The following is a 20,865-nucleotide window of genomic DNA, read 5'->3' on the forward strand; positions in this document are numbered from 1 at the left end:
GCGTCATCTCTTTTAACCTGATGCGTTCTAAAGGCTTCGTAGCAAACAGATTATGTAGACCTTAGAACATTTTTTTAATAACGCGGAAAGATTGAAAGTTTGGGCAGGGAAAGGGCCGGTTGTTTAAAAGTTAAGAAGATCTGGTGCGAGACGTCAGAATTGTGGCACGAAACGTCGAAAAGAAATTCGGCAAGAACTAAAGCAAAAAATCAAAACATGGTGCTTCGGTCAAGTATGAAGACATTAAGATTATGAGCCGCATGATCTGCATGAGATGATCCTTATTCTTTTTTGGAAACATTCGCGCCCTTAAAAAGAAAATGGGAGTAATTTATTCTGATGTAATTTTCGTAAAAAATTTTAGTGTGCACGTAAAATAACCATATGTTTCATATTTTCGCACAGCTTTTCGTACTCACACACTTTCGTTTCTTTTCTCTGTTTCGTCCCATGCCAGCACAGAAAATTCACAATTACGTTTCCTGCGGTAATGAAATAATTTTTTCTTTGAGAGTGGAAGTCCGGTTTGCAGTATGAAAATCTTCTTCCTCCATGACTGACAGAAGAAGATCCACTTCGCAATTCGTTGCAATATTGCAGCTTTCAACGGCTTCCTCAATATGGCTCTCTCCGCAGCATACATCTTTTCTTAATTCGTTTAGAAGGCACGGGTTGGATTTAGCTACTTAAGGCGAATTCAGCGGCATAGACATGTGTGTTCATGCTGTGAAATGGGTTTACCTCCAAGTAATAATAAAGTAAGCAGTTTGGGATTGATCCAGTTGATATTTCATATTCACTGGAAGTGCGAAACAATGGCGGGGACGACTAGAACGGCGCTTCTCGTGTCAGACGTTCTCGTTCACATCTTGCTTTTGTGTTTCAGCTCTCAACAAGGTATCGCTATTTGAGACGTGCATTGGGTAGATGCTTTACGCCGCTATACAATTACAGACGTAACAACACGTTCTTGTTATTCGCTAAAGAAAGCCGAACCTAACATAAGCCCGGAAAACGTGACTTGAGTGCAGCGTCTTTGAAATCGCAAAAGAAAGACTGCGTACTAGGCATGTGTTACGCTGCGGTGCATTTAAAAAAATTAATTATAGTTCACTTTGTGAAATGTGATATTTTCAAAGAACATTAGTGATTGATAATGTGAGTTTTCTTTAGTTATCGCAATGAAAAATCAATGATCTTGTAGGAATGCGTCAGATCAATCTCATCTTTAAAAAATATACAATTTTGGAGAAGCTCACAGCTATTTAAATACTGGCCGACGGCCCCAGGAACTTGCGGAGTGCTTAAACAAGAAACAGAAACAAGAAAATTAAACAAGAAATTAGAAACGTACATGTAGCGCAATTAACCTGCGTTGGCCACACCAGTACTATTACGTGCGTTTGTTTTCCGTCACTAAGATTGCGTGCAAAGCCTTATGCAGGGTTTTCCCATTGCACAGGAGGCCAGCACGCATTTCGCGCGACGAAATTTGTGCAGACTCTTTGTTCCTCGTGACAAAGGCTGGTTACCGCGTCTGCCGAGTTTAGAGAAATCTGTTCCTCCACTTTGTGATAGCAAAGCCTCCGTTATCGCTTATAATCTAATCGAGCTTCGTCTGCCGTGGTGGTCTCTCACAGGGCGAATTGGCGTTATCGAAGTACCGCCCGTATTGGCAATGCCTCTTGCACAGCAGACGGTCGGCCACCAACGCGAATTTTGCATCTCTGCACTCTCCCTGCAAAGCTACTGGCATTTGTCTTAGGCTTCACCTCACAACTTACAACACACATAAAACGTACACCCCTGCGCCTTCGTGGTTAGCCCTTCCAGCATCCTAACATACGCAGTGGCCCATGAGTGGCTGCTTTGAATCAGGTTGCCGAGTACATTGAAGGCGAATTTTGTTTCATCACCTGCATCGCGTCAGCAGACGTAATGGTTTATAAAGAATGTTGCTGACATTAATCCGACAATCGAAATGTACGTTAACACCACGCGTGATGGTGTTTTGCTAACGTTGCCAAAGTCATTTATCTGCACGTCTTTCAGCTGTAAGGTAAGCAAATGTCAATGATAACGACTTGCCTGTCATCGCTTTTCATCGGGGCTGGTACGACCTGTTCATCATCGACAGAGGCAAGCAATTGCGTTCTATAATTTTGGACATTTATTTTCTATCACGAAGTAAGGAAAAAGCACAAGGTTCCAATCAGAATTTTTAATTGGTATTTCAGCAGAACTTTGTCTACTCATGTAAATGCACTTAGCTAAAGCAGGTCGCTTTCCATCGTCAGTGATTAAATGTACCAGAACCAGATACTATCGAGAGAGTATATTCGGAGAAATTTCGCCGGATGCGTTCGCATATGTAAGAAAAGTTTGAATGACAGCGATTGACACGGTTGAAGCCTATCTCCAAGGGACCGGACTGCGCTGTTCGCCGGCTAAATCGGAGCTTCTGTTATACAAGCCCATTCAGCGGGGTCGCCCTCCCAAACACCAATCTGATCACCGACCCTGTGACGCCATCACCCTACGCCTTCAAGATGGCAGTCCTATCCCACACGTCCCTAGTATCCGGGTTCTCTGTCTCACCATCTCTACCAACGGCTCCAACGCCTTGGCTCTCAACAAGATCTGTGCCCAATCGCAAAACACCCTACGACTTCTTAAACGAATATCTAATCGACGAGGAGGACTCAAGGAAGAAAGCCTTCTCCGACTCGTCCAATCCTTTGTCATATGCCACATTACGTACGTTGCTGCGTACCTCAAGTGGTACCGGGCTGAGCAAGACAAGCTCGACACCCTCATACGAGGGGTCTGCAAGCAAGCACTTGGGCTCCCGCATTGCACCAGCACTGAACTCTTCAACCAACTGGGAGTTCACAACAACCTTTCCGAACTCATTGAAGCCCAACAACGCTCTCAGCTTGAACGGCTCACCTTTACTGAAACGGGGCGCTTTATTCTGTCCACGCTTGGCTTCACCTACCATCAGCAACAGGGCCCCAAACAACCGATCCCGACCGACATCCGTAGCTGGATCTACATAGACCCTATCCCTAGAAATATGCACCCTGAATATAACAGGGCCCGGCGCCAAGCTCGGGCCGGAGCTATCATAAAAGCCCTTGCCCACGTACCTGGCGTCATATTTGTTGATGCAGCCCAATACTCCCATGGCACAAGATTTGTGGCCGTCGCCACACGCGATGGAGCCCTACACCACGCCTGCAGCGTCACTACCCCCACTTCCGAGACGGCTGAAGAAGTGGCCATCGCCCTGGCCACTTTAGATCCCACCTGTCACACCATAGTGTGCGACTCTCGCTCAGCCATTACTAACTTCAGCAAAGGCCGTATTTCTCCCCAAGCTCTTCGCATCCTCCGCCAGGCACCACACTCTAAAGACAGCATAATCTCCCTTACATGGATCCCCGCCCATGCGGGCCCTGTCCACCCACACCTCCCCAATCTCAACGAGGTCACCCACTCCATTGCGCGAGGTCTAGTCAACCGCGCCGGAGTCACTGGAGATGAGTTGGACACCAGGGACAGTCTGTCAACTTATAACGATCTCGTTAAGGCCTTTCACCTCAGTCGCCGAATTTTCCCCCCGCCTCACCCAAAGTTCAGCCGGGCGCAGGCTACCACCCTGCGTCTACTACAAACAAACACGTACCCTTCACCCGCCCGCCTCCACCTTATATTTCCGGACGTCTACACTACCCCCAACTGCCGGTGCTGTGGAATTCACCCGGCTACGCTTCCGCATATGCTATGGGAGTGCCCAGCACAGTACACCCAGACTAACACCACGACTCTCTCGTCGAGGTTGCATGAGGCTCTGCGGAGCTCCGCCCTCGACGACCAAACCTGGGCGACCCAGCACGCCCGCGAGGCGGCGGCGAGGCAAGCCCTCGACGTCCCTTCGTGGGAGGCTTAGGCCCGGCCATCATAAAGTGCTGGTTCTACAAGAAAAGTTTATTCCTCCTCCTCCTCGGGCTCATTATGAACCCTAAATACGTACAGGCCTCGTAACGTGCCTAATTACGCTTTCGTACTAGCGGTGCTTAAGCAGTAAAATTTACTCATCCAGCCAACTACATATATTCGCAAAAAAATGATCGCCAAATAGTGTGTATAATATGTTCTCATTCCTTAATCAACATCAAATGTGAAATTTGCGTGGACTATATTCAGTAAAAAACAAATATTGGTTATAGACACAAACATGTAATACCGTTCAAAACTGATATGATAAACTTCTTTCAATTACATCAAGCACTATGGTAACGACACTAATGAAACAAGGAAACAACAAGTTAGCAGGTGTGAGTAGCATTCTCTGAAGGAGAGAAGTCTGATACTACAGCACTGTTCACTGTTTTAAAAAGATGCAAGAAACGTAAGATGGGCCAAATAATAAATCGAAACAAGTTCGTATGTAGGCCGCCTATAAGCAAGCCATTCTCCCCGAATGCTTCAAGTTATTGCTCAAAAATTAGCAGTCCCCTGTGTTTCGTCCCGAGCTATCATGTAGGAGAATTCTTCAGAACAGTCCTTGTGTCCATCGTTCTGTTTCTCTCGAGAATCCAATAAGTTTTCCTGCCCTTTATATCTTCAAATGGAACGAATGTTCGACAACTTCGAATTGCGAATTCTCGAATCGCATATGAAACGGCTAGCAGGGGCTATTCGATTAGTATTCGAAATTCTGAATATCCGCATACCCATGTTGGTTTTTTTTGCCCTTGCAGTGACCCCTTTTCCGTATGATTCAGAGCACTTTGCACGAACTAGGCTAACGGGACTCCTTGTGAATTATTTTATGGGTCAACTTTGCTTGTCTCTTTCATTATATCCTGGCACACATTGTACACATTGTCAAGAGGCCGCGTATTATCTCATTGCGCACTTCCTGTCAAGCATGTTCGGTCAACAAAAGCAGCACAACTGCACGAAACATAATATTTTGAATATCAAAAGGAATGAAGAAAAATAGTAGCACGCTTAAGCTTTTCTGTCTACCCTCTCGTACTCCTTTCTTCAGATTCATGTTAAAATAGGCAGTCATCGATTTAGTATTCCTTTTCGAATGTGACAGTCTACGTCTATAACAAAAAAAACTGTTTTGTGAGACATATTAATGCACTGCATTACACACACGTCAATTTGACGTCACGAGATTTCGCGGTTTTCTCACGTCACGTGTCAGACAGATGAAGCAGGTGGATCCTATAAAAAAAACCTTAGCCAGTAGCGGATAGGTAATCCGTAAAAACTCGCAAATATGGAAAGAATTTTTTTTTCGGCCTCACTATGCATAATCAGTGTGTACAGATCATTAAGAATGGGGAGTGTGCGCGCTTTTCATGAAGTGGTGTGACGAACAGTGGTAGTGGGCGTGCTCAAGAAGGCTTTTTTTTTCTTGCCAATCGTTAAAAGCCAACGGCAGAAATGGAAGAAACAAATAGGAATAAGTTTACGTAATAGCGCCCGTGATTAACCTGACAGTTTCTAATATCATTGACTACTTTTTTCCTGCCCACTGCCAGATTTTTCTTCCCTCTGTGATACAACAAACGTAACGTTTCTTTTTATACCCTGTGACTGTTACACAGGTTGTTGGTAAAGACGACGAAAGGGTTACGCGGCAAAGCACGAGATGAAGTGCGCAAGCCACCTCCTGGGCGTGGGTTAGTCTCGTCTCTTTGTCGTTGGGTTTACCAGTCGCCTGCGTAGCGTAATTTACTCGGATATGCAAAAGCAACTTGCCTCATTAAATGCTTATTCTGTGTGTTCGACAATAATGATGGGGGTTCTGACATTGACTCTTCTCTTTGCTTGGTATCGCAAACATATGCGGATACCATGACGCGTCGTGCTAGTAAGCACATACATACTCTACCAAGGAACAGCGCAAAAAGACGAGGGACAAGAAGGGGAACGCACACTAGTGCTGGTGTGTGTCCCCTTTCGTCAAGAGGGGGTAACTTTGGGCCGGCTGGTCCGACATGTTTAAAAAGGAAAAGAACTGCGACTTCAGACGAGACGCGAAGAAGGAGGGGACAGGACGAGCACTCCTTCGTCACGTCCAGTCTGAAGTCGCAGTTCTTTTCCTCTTTAAGCATGTCCCCTTTCTTGTCCTTCGTCTTTTCGCGCTGTTCCCCTGTAGAATATGCGGATACGTATGCCTCTCTCGTACTTGTTAAAGAGTGACTACAAGTCACATTTCCACTGCTGAGCAACCATCGCTGTTGTTGATGATGCTGACAAATTTTGTGCCCTATCACAAGCATTGCGTAACGCAAAAGTGGACACGAGTCCGCAGGAACCTGGAGGCTTCGAGTCATCAACAGTTGAAACAGGGCATGTGTCAGGCGAAAGCGAGTGTTTCGGTAAACTGTTTTCGTCACAGCAAAACCTGCTTTTGCTAGGAGCTTTCGTACAGCTCACTCTTACTCAAGGACGGCGGGGGTTAAGAAGCCGGACGTGCCTAATTTTCCTGACCATTTGGTGGCAAAGGATCGTGAGCAATAAAAACGCTGCCAAGTTGTAGCGGTTGTTGCCTTCACAAGGTCAAGACCCTTCGTCAAAATGTTGGCACCGGCCTGAGACATGCCTTGTTCGACTACTGCTGAGGCTTTTGGAAAAGTGTAATGTACCCTCGATAGCGTCGTGTCAAGGTACAAAGAACGGTGGGATCCAACTATTTTGTTGCTGCAAGGATTCGTTTCAATGAGCATCGTGATGTTGTTTAATCCGCAAGTTCCTGTTCGTAGGTGCTGGCAGCAAACTTCTTTGTAACACTTCTAATGCATGAATCAATGAAACGTTCCAAAAGTATGTAGTTACAATATTATGCTTGTGTTTCTCTCTGCCTTTTTCTATTTTTTGACATGCACTCTTCAATGGCCCCTGTTGGCTTCGGTCCTGGCCATCGCTCGGATATGCGCAAACCAAAGTCCTGGCCGGGGGAGGATCACAATGCCACTTCCTCCGCCCCGGAAGGCCGCCACAACCAGCCGGTCGGCAATGCCAAGACCTACTTCGCCATCCAAGGTGAAAGCCTCGGTGAGTGTATATTTACAGCAATAATTTGAAATGAACTCTTAAAGTGAACGTATCTAAATGGGCTTTTTGAATATTTCAAGTACCGACAAGCCTTTAAGCATCATGTTTCTCCCTTTTTCATCTGTCAGCAGCCTGACAACTGGCGTTGACAATAGACACCAGCAACATGTTTCAGTGTACCTCTCACGGTACGTGTCTCTGCCGCCATTTGTCAAGAAGTTTTTTAAAATGAAATTGTGGAGTTTTACGTGCCAAAACCACTTTCTGATTATGAGGCACGCCGTAATGGGGACTCTGGAAATTTGAACCACCGGGGTATCCTTAACGCGCGCCTAAAGCTAAGTACACGTGTGTTTTCGCTTTCCACCCCCATCGAAGTGCGGTCGCCGTGGCCGGGATTCGATGTCAATACGTTTTAGTGATCCTCGATGTGAAACTCAACTTTGCAGCCCAGACCATACCACTGACGTATTGGCAGTTGAATACTTGCCGCTTGAATTCGTCCGACCCACACCATCTAACGCAAGGTTTCGCTTTATAGCGACTGCTGGTTTATACAGGGTTATTTTCGCCACAGTCTCCCGTTTGCGACGTGCTTTATCCATACGTTGTTTCCAATTCTTCAAAATGCGCGCCTTTGAAAAAAAAAATTAACACGCCTATGATGTTCTAGTGACAGCCGCACAAAAACCTTGCGTGCTGCTTCACCGCATCAAGGATGCCAAAGATTTACGGCTTCATTATGCAATGAGGCAGCAGAACAAAGGGAAAATCGGGATTCAATTTGTTGTTCCTTACAACCACATAAATAGAACACAACATCAAAAAACCGTGCGTGAAAAGAGGCACGAACATAGAAGAAACATAGACAGCGCGGGCTTCCACCTGGTTTCCAACTGCTTTCATACATCGCGACATGTAAAACCTGCTTTGCAGATTTAAGAGGCCAGTTTTTGCCGCACTGGATATAGATCATCATGAATAACCGAGAGTCCGAATTTCTGCTCTAGCAAAAAAGCAGACCATGGAGCCGGAACAGACAGAGGAAATTGGCTCTTACGTTTCATTGAAAAGTGAAAAGGAAGTGACAGTTTCGCACGACAGGCGAAGCACTGATTGCGATAGAAAAATATTGTACTGCTATACCAAGTAAGTATCATCTGCATAAACTGCTGTAGACGTTTGCTTACGAACTAAATTAACAAGCACGTTAGCACGTGCGCACAGGCAAACCCGAACGCATCTCACTGGATGACCGCGGACACTCGCTGTCAGAACGCTGGCGTGAGGAAGAGCGGCAGCAGCGGTGAGCGAATTCCGCTTTGTGCTGCCGCTTTGCTTCGACGAGAGCAAGGCGCGCGAGACCGCAGCGCACACGACACCATCAGCTGCATCCGATAGGCTAGACTTCGAAAGCAGCGCAGACTGCCTCCAAGACAGGACGCACGCTGCTGCGCACAGCCGCAGCAGCTGAAACAGAAGAGATGAGCACTAAATTTGCCACTTTCCCCGCCCCCTCCTAGCGCGCGCGCATCTCCCCGCCTTCCTCACTTGCGAGCTCGCGAAGACACCGCCGCATCAAGATACTGTTCGGCTTACCTACCCTCGCAAGCTTTCGCTCGTACCTATCGCCTAATGAAACGGCCGGGGCAAATGTGCGCCAGTGCGACAGGATTAGCGCTGCACTTCAACTCCTCGGACGTTGTGCGATATGTTGGCGCGACGCAGCGAGCAATGCAACTCCTTCTGTGCAGAAGGAACAGCGCCCTGGCAGCTAGCAGGCGTCCCAGAATGCTGTCGTAGCACTTCAATAATGCGCGAAGTCAGACCATCGGCACCCTGTTACACACAGATAACGTCAGTCTGGAATGTGCTGTCCTTTGAACCCACACCAGTGCACGCACACAGCAGCTCAGCAACAACGCTAGCATGCTTGCTTCGAAGTTAACTTCGAAGTTAAGAAAGTTGCTTCAAAAGATACTTTGTAGAGCCCGCTTTATTAGTCAACAGCTAGAAAAAATGTGGCCGAAATTGCCTGTACGCGCCGTGTACACCTCGCACGATGATGAAGCCACGGTAGTCTGCACTCACGGAGGCCATACGCTGTGATTAATTTAGCCGACGTGCGCAGACTTTAAACTGGGCACACAACATGCGTGGTGATAATGATGAAGTATACTCTATTTAAATATAGCCGGCGAACTTGCAAATGTCGCGCTCAGGTGAGTGACTTTCATTGGTCCAGAATGTCATGGCCCTCAGCTGTGTGCCTTGTTCACCTGTCGCTGATCAGCTGGCCCACCCACTGCTGTTCATATGGCGCTCGATTTGCTGACACCTCCGTGACACCGTTGCACTCTAAAATTATGTGACAGAGCGCATTGAGTATTCCGCAGAACTGACATTTGTATTCATATAGTGTAGGATGTATCTTCTGCAGTAATGTGGCTTGTGTGGAGGAGTTTGTTTGGAGTCTTGGCAGCTGCCCGGCTTCCTCCCTACTAAGCGTGGGATAAGGTGGTGGCTATTTCCATCAGTCTAGTCTGTAATGTTCTAGGATATCTGTGTATCGTTTTGGGATAGGCATAGGAGTACCATCGCCTCGCGAGAAAGCCCGGTAGGTATGACCTCCGGCTACAGCATGTTCCCCGCTAGCGAAATGTGTCCAGGCGCGCACACAATATGAATGTCTGGTGGGTTTATGTAGTTTGGGTAGTATATCCAGTGCCACTGAGGAGATACGGCCTTTCTGAAAATTTCTGCACGCTGCTTGTGAGTCTGTAAAAAATGTCATTTGTACCTGACAGGCTGTTGTGGCGAGCGCAATCGCTGCCACATATGCCGATTCGGTGTCGCTCTGCATGGATGTTGCTGCACCAAGCTCTCTTCCTGGACCCGTATTCATAAAACGTTCTTGTGCTATAGTGATCCGGGAAAAGAAATTCCACCCAATCCTGACGCTGAACATATTATTAGCGAAGCCCGCCAGCCAATGGCAAAGAGGGCTTGCGAACAAAAACGTTTGTGTATTCGGTCCTTGTTCTGTCGTTGTCGCTTAGCACGTGCTGCGTCTCGCTCGGGTAGTAAACGGCGTCGGCGTATCTCGCTGCATGTAGTTTTTTTTTTTTACTAAATCAGTCCGATTGTGGGACATTCGCAAGCGTAGCAGTAGCAATAAATACAAACTACCAAGACTTATTCTGATATAGTTAAATGTGTAGTGATGTTTATACTACAGCACGTGTACAAGGAAAAACACGGGGAAAGCGGGAGGTGGAAATGCCGGACGATGAGCAAAACCAGAAGAAGCAAGAAAGCGAGAGCCAACGCTTCGACAAGGGGCCTTGTCTTTTTCAAGGCGGCATATGCTTTCCACGGCACAGTCTATATAGGTGAGGTTCTTGTAAAGGCGAGAGGGGGTAAGGCGAGTGGCGTGAGGCAACGATCGAAGGTGTGTTAGCAGCCGAGGGTGTAGAATTGAAAATAAGTGGGTGCTATGCGCACGGCCGGTGACACGGCCGTGTGTCAGCCGGCCTGTCAACGGCCGTGCGCATGGCACCCCGTTATTACCTGCTTCGCTGGTGGTCAGTGGGCTATCGTCTCCCTCAAAATGATAATAAAAGGAGCGGCAGAAAATAGTGGTCATGAAAAAATTACTAAAATCGAATGGATAAATAAATAAAAGAAAAAATGAAAAATGGAGGCGAGGAAAGAAGAAAAATACACTAACCAAATGAAAATAACTAAGTACTGTTGCCTATAGCTTGAAATTTAGCACAAAGAATAAATTCTAAAGCTCCCTTTGAAATGTTTATGCCTATTGGCTGCAATGTCTTGAACTTATGGATGGCGTATCAGTTTTTGTACTTTCTTTCTGGTTCAGAACGGAAATTTCACTGTAAAGTGTATAGTTTAGGTTCATCAAAGTTATGACCTGGTTGGTTGAAATGCTCGGCGGCGGCTTTGAGAAGCTCTTTAGCTGTGTCCGGGCGATGTACGTTTAACCTGACGTTCATTCATTGTCCCATTTCACTGACACATTGGAACATTCAAGCATATAATTCACACTCGAAATGGTACAAGTAAAGCTCCTTTTCACTTCGTGCGTATGACTATTTGCGGTGTTTTTAATTTTGTGAGCAGTAAATTTAATGCTCAGGTGAAAGGAGTTGAAATGCCTAATTAAGTCGGTTAACGCACTTGTACCGTATTCCCATATTATAACTATGTCGTCAATGTAACGCAGACAGATGTGAGATATTAAAGGGTAGGATTTTATCAGGTCTGCTTCAAGCTGTCCCATGAAAACTTAGGCATATTTGGGAGCGAATGTGGTTCCCACGCTAGTGCCGAAAGTTAGCAGATAGTGAATCGTAACAAACTGGTTGATAATAAGAACAGACTTCGAAAACTGAGGGGTTGTGTACTGTGAAAGGATTTACACCCTTAAGGGCATTTACTGTTCATAACTTACACCGTTAACTCCTTCTAAGAGTGTGACTTGTAAATCATTTCGCAACCTTAGTACACTTAAAGGTGTAAATTTTCTTAGCGTGTAAAAGGTTATGTGCAAGTTAGCAGCTGTCCTAACGGTGTCTGCAGCCGCATAATCACATCTGTATCGTGCATCTTATCCTATGATGACAACTGCACGAAGTACAGAAATCTCTCGCACGCTTTACGATGGAATAAACCACCACAAGATGTTGCTCCTAGTCGTGCTGCTGGAGTGTGTGTCTCCATCGTTCCCGTATTCCGTAAAGGGCAATACGTATATTGGCAGCGTAACAGTGCTAATTACTTAGAAAAATATGAAATACTGGCACGGAACACCAGGTTATTCGAAACCACATACTAATAGGCGTCGAAAACATCTACTGGCCAGTCCAATCGTTATCGCGACATGAAAAAAAAAACGAAGTCTCTCGAAGTCGTCCACAATTGGCTCGAAGTATTAAGCCTACTGATCTCCTGATTTGCGTATTTTCGGTGACGGAGTAGTACAGCTTATTCTTTTCAGAAGCTTTGTGCCCACTTCTTAATTTAAGAATTGCTCTTCACTGTACATTTCTTTTCGTTTTCAGAGTAGAGACTGCCACGTAGCTGCCTTATCGGATTCCCAGCTTAAAGGTAAGTTGGCTTTACTGCATGCGTCAGATGAACATCATGCTTTATTTTCGAGCATAGCAAGTTTTGCACGCAATTATTTAAATCAAAGATAGACATTAATACGGACGCTCTCCTTCGCAGTATAATTGAAACGATACGTTAAAGATTATTCGTCCAGTGACGACAGCCTCTCATCACTAACGCGAATCCCAAGTCGTGACAGCAATGCGAAGACGACCCCAAAATTTGTCAGACCTGAAACAGCGCAATATCACGGGACAAAAAAAAGCAGATAAATGACAAAGCGCTGACCTGGAAGCAACGTTATTTGTTAGTAACTACTAGTCAATCGCTAATCGTCAATCGTCAAACATTAATAAGCGAAAAATATAAATACATGCTGGAAAGGGGGCAGCACAAGGGGAAGTAAAACATTGACAGCGTGGTTAGATGTGATTCCTTATTAGGTGCCACTAATACAGCCCCGCACGCGAATATACCTACAAAAGGTAGACCTCTTTATCAAAAAAAAATAATTTAGGGTACGTACACGCATAATAGGCTTGTCTTTGTTGTATAACATGTAAGTTTCGTATATTTCGCGCCTTTTGCCGTTCTCATGCCGTGTTTTCAAAGTTTCACAGAGTGGTTATATTACTGATATAAAAAGAGACTCCACGATTATTCAGTGCAGTGCTAGGTCTCTACATATACTCCTCTGAAGCGGGAACCTGGATGAAAAAGAAAGACTTGTTCTCAACCTCGCACTTACATTTTCCCTCCACGAGGCATAAACACGATCAATTAGATGAGCTCACACGTGTCCTTTCCGTACATTTTGATTGTTTTACATATAATGAAACCTAATGACAACCACAACAAAAATATGATTTTAACAGGGGAACCCGAGGGGGCAGACTGGCAAAATATGTTCAATCTTTCTACACGTGCATGCGAACTTCTTAAGGAATTTTCAGTTACAACAAATCGCTATGAAGTTATCACAAAATCATATTTTATCGTTTATTTGTGGGCCCTGGGTGGAAACAGTGACCCTTTTTGTTTACGTAAACAATTTTCTAGAATTTTGTTTTATTAACCACTATATTGTGGTCTTGGGAGGAGATTTTAATTAATACGTGCTTGAAGACAATTCCGCATCGCTCGGTCTTAATAATCTAATGGACTCGAGTGGCTTTACAAATGCGACAGTGACAACCACAAGTATTACTACTTCCAACTAAACCGCTATATAGACATTTACGTCATGGACCCAGACTTTGCTGTTGAATGTGTTGGTACATTGTCGTCCGACGTTAGCGACTACTGCCCAAATGTTGTGTTGCTTAAAAACATTCAACTTGCCCTCAATAGGCACTCCTTACTTTTCAATCGTTCAATAATGCGCCGCGGGTTTAATAATGAATACCTTATCAAACTCAGTAGGATAATTATTACCACTGATTACCACCAATTACCACTGATGCCGATAGAACTACTAGCCTTACTTCGTATAGCTGTCCACGAATTTGGTATCGCAACCGACTCTTCGGCTTTAGGGCGAAACTGCGACTTGTTCAAGGGAACTGGATGCTTCAGCCAGGCCGATGTGGGCTTTCCGTGATGCTGCAAAATAGTATTATTTCTGGTAAAAGAAAGGACTGCATGTTCCTTCGGAGAATGGCGCAGTGGTATACGGCCTCGCGGTGATTTAGCGACAATGGTGTCACGCTGCTCGGCAGGAGGTCGCGGGTTCGATCCCTGGCCGCAGCAGCAGCATGCCGACGGGGGCCACGAACGCACATGCATCCTGTTTTTGGTAAGCGTTAGGTAACCCCAGGTGGTCAAAATAATTGCGCAACCCTCTACAGTGGGGTCTCTCGTAGAACGCGGTGCTGTTTCAGGCCGTCAAACCCCGCAATTTAATCGTACAGTGGTAAGTGGAGTACCGCTGCCAAGCGTGCGTTACAAGAGCCCAGCTGACGAGGGAACACGTATACTACGGCGCTCTTTGGCTGGCGCCTTTTCTTCGCGGTGGCGACGATCAGCTGTATTTGGCAACAGGGCTGGTCTCATGCCAGCCGCTCTAAATCGGGCCGCCGTTGAGCGACAGCGCGGAGAGAAGGAAGCGGCGTGGGGAGAGAAGGGATGCTTGCCTCAACGTGCGGCCTGTTTTTCCTTGCGCCGCGCCGCGCTGGCGACGCTCGCGGCTTGTATACCGGAAATATCGGAGCAGCGATCTTGACACGCCGGCCTGCTTTCCCTCGCGTGCCACGACCCCGCGCGCCGCGTGTATACACCGTGCGGGAACGCGTGCCTGAAACCGCACCCCCCCCCCCAACCCGTTCCTCCCTTTCTCGCGTCATTTTTTATGCAGCGTTTTCACGTGCGGCCCGCTCGTTGGTTTGTTTCTGTGTCGTCACGAGCTCGCCCGGATAAGGAAGCGCCGCGGGAGCGGTAGGGTTGCATAACGAGAAGTGAGGGGGTGGGGACGTCCTTTATAGTTGCGGCGACGGCGGTGACAAGGATAGCTACTCGGCGTTTGGCGAGATATTTGTTTTTTAAGACGCTAACACGCCGATCTCCGGCAGTGGGCAGAGCCTGCAACAAGGGAGTCTTTGACTGGCAGTTTTAGAGCGTTCCGTAATTGTCGCTGACAGCGCAAGAAAGAATTACAGTTATCGGTTAAAGGTAGACAGGCTTTTTATAATGATGCGAACGTAGCGGTCGTCATCATAGACAGGCTGTTTATAAGCAAGTTGCGGAAACGAAGTTGGACCCATAGCCAGAAGGCAATAGACGTGTAGAAATGGGACATAATAAGCAGTAAAACGGCATATTCTTTACATCAAGAAAGATGCAGAAGGCTGGGTGCCCAAGCTTCCCCTAACAACAGCTTGATGGCGGCCCATATTGCCCTCTATAAAAAGCAATTTAAGCTAGCAGCATGCAGAGCTAAAGAAAAACGCGTAGCAGAATATAAAACGGCACGGGTCAGATTATGTAAAGGAATATCAGGATCCATTAATACTAAGACAAAAAAAAATTTTTTTTTTTGCATACCGGAAAACTTTTTTATCTCAAGTTATATCCAAATATCAACTATGAGAGAGAAATGAGAATTTAGAGCAAAGATTCCCGGTACATGTCAAAAAATAACAACAGCATGAGTTATATAAGGAAAGGTTGCCTGGGAGAACACTTAACCTGGGGCATGAATTCGGACTACATTATCAGTGATCAGCGAAATGTGCGGAAACTTTCTACTAATGCATGATACACTGCTGGCTTTCGAGCCCTCTAGAGCGCTCCGACAGCACGCTCTGTATATGGCTACTCAAACTCCAGCGCTCAGAAGACACCCGCCTGTTTGATTTTTCAACCCCGCCCTCGAACCCAACGCAATCGGAGGTGCTTTTACTATCAAGCCTGGAGCGGGAGCGGGGTTGGACAGGACTGTGGTCCCTTGTTCCTTCGATTTGTCTGGGAGCAGCCGAAATTCCTGCGGCTACAATCATGAGTGGCCTCCGGCATTACTTCAAACCGAGTCGGAGAGTTGATGAAACCAGTCCCATGTACAAAAAAAAGCAACATTTACGTCAGTGTGACACAAGCACAAGAGTATGATGTCGCAGCTTGGATTTATACGCCGGCAGCAGTGGCTTTTTGTGGGAGTCCAGTGATGGACCACCCCATATGCTAAATTTTAATCTGAAGCCGCCCATTACGGTGTCTCTTACAGCCGAGCTGTAACTTAGGAAATGTAAAGCCGCATGATCAAATTGAGCCGAAACGACGTGCATATTAGTCACTAACTGCGCCCTTGCCTTAGGGCGTTTGAGTCGGATTGTAAACAAGCTTACGCCGTGGTTGCTATCGAATCTCGTTGCTCCACTGCGCTTTAAGTCGACGAGATCCAGTTTGACCTCGCTTTCACCAGCGCTTATCACACCCCCTGCACGGAACCGCACCTTCGCCGCCACTCCCGAAGGCGTCCGCGATCTTCCCGAGCGACACCGACATACAACACAACGTCCACGATATTTCGAGATAACGGAAAGTAGTAGACGACCGCGTAGTTGTTTGAACCCTTCGGCTCACGACCTCGTGGCCGAGATTGCATCGAAGCCTGGCGATCGGGGAACGTCCGTCGCAGGCCCTACGCCGTTAGCTCGCGTGCATCCTGCCTCCTCTGCTGTTCTTGGGGCACCCGCCGTGGTTGCTCAGTGACTATGGTGTTGGGCTGCTGAGCACGGAGGTCGCGGGATTGAATCCCGGCCACGGCGGCCGCAGTTCGATGGAGGCGAAATGCGAAAATACCCGTGTACTTAGATTTAGGTGCACGTTAAAGAACCCCAGGCGGTAGAAATTTCCGGAGTCCTCCACTACGGCGCGCCTCATAATCAGAAAGTGGTTTTGGTGCGTAAAACCCCATAACTTAACTTGCTCTTGGGGCAAAGAGGAGGCAAGAGGGAAAGCACGACGATTTCGTAACGGCCCCGCCATCGTCGCCCTCGGCGACGGCGCGCAGGAGACGTTGCTAAACTGAGCGCGAGACTCGTGACAGCGACGATGTACGACGCATAGGCGAGAGTTCCTAGTAGGTGACGACAACCAAAACACGCTTCCCAATGCGTTGTTCAATTTGTCGTAAGAATAACCGAAACTGAGTGGCACGCCGTTCAAAGGAATAGTTGCCTGCCTAAACCAATGATGTATAGCACGCGACATAGAGGTGAGAATGAATTTTCACCAAAGGTACGAACTCATTTATTGTTTGATCGCTGGTTTAATATTTCTTGGTCGTAGTAGTTGTGGCAACGGCCTTGTGGTCGCCATGGTACGTACTGATCGGCTGGGGATCTACACTTGACACGTTCTTAAATAAATATTTCAACAAATAAATAAATGTTTCCTTATTTAGAGCCTTATAATGCGTCGACGGTCTTGACACGGGTTTTTAGAGTTAGCTGAGAGATTGCATGGACTTTGTCACGATTGTGCGACTACAGATAAAGTCGTCTATTTTTAAGCTGCCCGCTTCCTTCACTGCTTTTTTTGGCCGTTCCATCAAATAGAAGTGATGAAAATAAATTCCAAGGACATATAATTACGCGGAATGAGCGCAATAAATAAAAGAACGATCATACAAGGTGGCAGTGAGGTTCCTTGTACTGAAATACCTGCCCGATACCTAGGAATTAAATTATAGAGGCTTACTCAGACTGCCTGACCAAATTGCGCAGTCATATTTATTGGTTCATTTGGATTCTTCTGGAATGGGATTACCGATCACGTGCACACCTGGATTCTCTGTGCAACTATACACCAAACAAGTTGGCACAAAATCTGCCCTATACAAACACGGTGGTCCCGCAAACACAATTTTTCTTTATTTGCCTCGCCCCCCCCCCTCCAGCGCGCGTCGTAACAACCCAGCGCACACCAATCTTGGGGTATATCATACACTCGACTATGAAATAATCGCTCGTGTACTGCAATTCCACCGTTTTGTAAAGTCTACTGGAGTTAAGTTTTGCTCGAATCCATACGGCTGATGATGTCTGCGTAGTTCACCGTCGACTGCAATATTCCATTGCAAAATAAAAAATAAAAAAGTCATTAGCGTAGACACGAGGCACTCGGTGCTGAGCATTTAGCTGCTAAGCTTATTGCTGTCATGTGATTACTTAAACCTAGCGAAAGTGCGCAGGTTATATAGATTTATGTTGCGTGCGCTACATTATGGACACCTGCATAATAGTCAGCACACATTTCTCCGTAACTCGCATAAAGAAAATACAATCATTCGGAAGACACCAAACCCGCTTTTCTTGAGCACCAGTAGCAAAAGTCCCTGGATACAAATCTATTCACTAGGGTGACGTTAGGATCGCGTATCGCAATTCTGCACGGCAATCTAAACGTGCGACCTTAGCGTACAAACAGCTCACATCTTCATTCTTACGTTCATTCATGAAGAAGCGTAAAAGAGGGTGGTGCAAGTGCGACCTCAACGTACCACAAAACGTTGTCAGAACGAATGTTTGACGCGGACACCGTTTATGAAAAAAAGCAAATGTGAGAACGCAATATGCGCTTCGTGTCCTCAGAGATTCTCGATGCAAGAGCAGGCTTTTGGGGTCTCGAAGGAGGATTGCATTACGCCACCGGTGCCCACGGCCCATTTCTCCTGACGCCACAGACGATATTCTTAATGCGAATTTTGGAATAACTGGTCCGGGAGCCTTCATTCGAGTCTCGCACGAGGTCCAGCCATGTGTGCGCGATGTCAGCACACGAGCGATAGCGCCGTCGGGGTGACGAAAGACGCCCCTCCTTGGCCACCCCTTCACCTACTGCAAGCGCCGTATAAGCAGTATAAGCCAAAAGCGCCGTGTAGACCGAACCGGAAACGTGCCGTCGGGGGCTGGTTTTAACGCTACCCGTGGAAGATACCAAGCATGGCACCTCCAGGCCCAGCAAGCTTCCCGATTCCCATGATCTAGCTGTGCTTGCCGTTTTTTGCACCTCACTGGCCACTGTAGCTCATCTCATGATCACGGGTTCGATCCTCGCCGCGGCGACCGCATTCCGATGGGCGTGGAATAAGCTCGTGTATGTACATAGGTATAGGTTTGCGTTCAAGAGCCCCAGTTGCTCACAATTAATGAACAGTCCCTTGCTATGGCGCGGTTCATAAACAGATTGTTGTTTCGCGGGGCGTAAAACCCGAGAATAATATTTAATTTTTACACCGTCTTTTCTGCCTTGTTATTTCAATTTTCTTCATGAATTGTTACCCATATATGGCCGGGTTGTTTCAATTCTGGTTATTTGACTATGGCATTCACATTTATTTTCTCACCTGGAGTAAAAGCTGCTTCTTCCTTCCTGCGTTCGAAGTAAGACGGCACTTAATAAGTCTCTGAAATGTGCGTCAGTGCAATCATATGAGGCCGTTTTAGTTGCTTTACTTTTCTTTTTTTCACTGCAAATGCATTTGTCTACCATAATTAGCCATATATTAACGACTACGCTCGCAACGACACCGCCACGGCCTCGTTCACGTGAGGCCGTCAGGGTATGCGGAAGACGAAGAAGAAGAACATCCACCGCCGATCCAGGTTCCGTCCGCAACCAGCTGACCTCGCCAAACCACCGTTATTCGCTCACCAAGCGCTTTACAAGCGCAAACGCCCGGTAACATCGAAACCTTTAGGCAAAGGAATGGCTGCCACTGACAAACCCACGGCTCCGTCGGCCCTGAAAGCGTCGGTCAAACCGTCGCCGGCAGTTCAGTCGACGGCCGTGCAGCAGCGTCCACCGCCGGCGTACCACTCGACCATGACGAACCTGGACGCATTGCTGGACGTGGACCACCGACCCGAGTTGCATCCTGCGTCGGCCACCGTTGCCGCAGCTCGCGGCGGCGGCGTTCGCGCCGTCCTCTCGCCCATCATGGCGGGTCCTCAACAGAGTCGCTCGTCTCCGGTCAAGGACCCCGCCCGCGTCGACCCGGTGCAGTTCAACAAGGCGCTGGCCGTCGGGGACGCCCGAATGCGGCAGCAATCCGAGCTGACCCACGAACGACGCGCCAACCTGGCCTACGGCGCGAGCATTTTCGTGGTAATGGCCGCGCTTCTGACCATCCTCGGGGCGGCCATCTTTGCCGAACACGGCAGCGACGCCCAACTCACCGTCGTCAGCGGTCACTCGACCGCGGGCAACTACAACGGCAGCCTGAACGACACGGACGTCCTCGGTTACCGCGGTAAGCTGCTCGAGACGGCGAGAAACGTTGTAGGAGAGGAAGTAACGTCCGTTGTCTCGATCGACGACGACGGCGACGACGACGCGGAGACCCTTTCTTCGTCTGACAACCTGGAATACGCAGAAACTGCTCCCACGCTGAACCACGCACCGCAAGAAAGAAGTCGGCGTTACTAAGCGTCCCGGGCGTTTACATGCTTTCGAGTGTTAACGACCGGAGTGACTTGACTCACTTGTGACCCATTGTGTGCGTGCGTGCCTTGAGACCCTGGAATATAAGGCATGAAAGGACGGAAATTTTTCTCCTTGAGAACGATGGCATATACCAGAAAGCCCTTAGAAATCTTTAAGAAAAGTTATAGGCGCAGGACACGGCGCACGTGCTACGTACGCACGATGACTAAAAGCATCTCCGCGCAGTAAATGATACGCCTGTCGGTGCCCATTACTGTCCACTACTCCCATTACTTCTTATCGTTCTGCCAGCCTGGGAAGGACGAAGTATAAGAAACAGGACGGCTTTGTGCGTATTCTGCAGTCTCTGAGCAAGTTATGGAAGTTTTTAGTCTTGAAGCTTTTCATTCACATTGCACTCCGCTAACTTTGCACATAAATCACTTAATTTTTAAAAGCCAATAGCTTTTGTTGGCTCTTTCGCCCATTCTCGTGGTTGGTGTTGGGCGGTAGCAGTCACGTTTGCCCTCGAACCGGCGAACTTCAACTATTAAGGCGCGTTCACATCGGGAAACTATATCGCGCGACTCGTCGCGCGACAGTCGGCGGCAAATTAAGCGAGCTCGTTCACATACGGTCGCTCGTCGCGCCCGTTCGAAAGAAATGCTCGTTGCCACCCGTCAACAATCACGAAGCGCGCGGAAACTCTCCACGTATACGTCGCTT

The 20,865-nt window shown here is 47.4% G+C and overlaps 1 pseudogene; it reads left to right on the forward strand.

The window, feature by feature from the left end:
- Nucleotides 1-20,865, forward strand: part of LOC142590327 (calcium-binding protein E63-1-like) — a 99,313-nt pseudogene that overhangs the window by 23,635 nt on the left and 54,813 nt on the right.

Source organism: Dermacentor variabilis, chromosome 8 (genome assembly GCF_050947875.1).
Source record: "Dermacentor variabilis isolate Ectoservices chromosome 8, ASM5094787v1, whole genome shotgun sequence".
NCBI lineage: Eukaryota > Metazoa > Arthropoda > Arachnida > Ixodida > Ixodidae > Dermacentor > Dermacentor variabilis.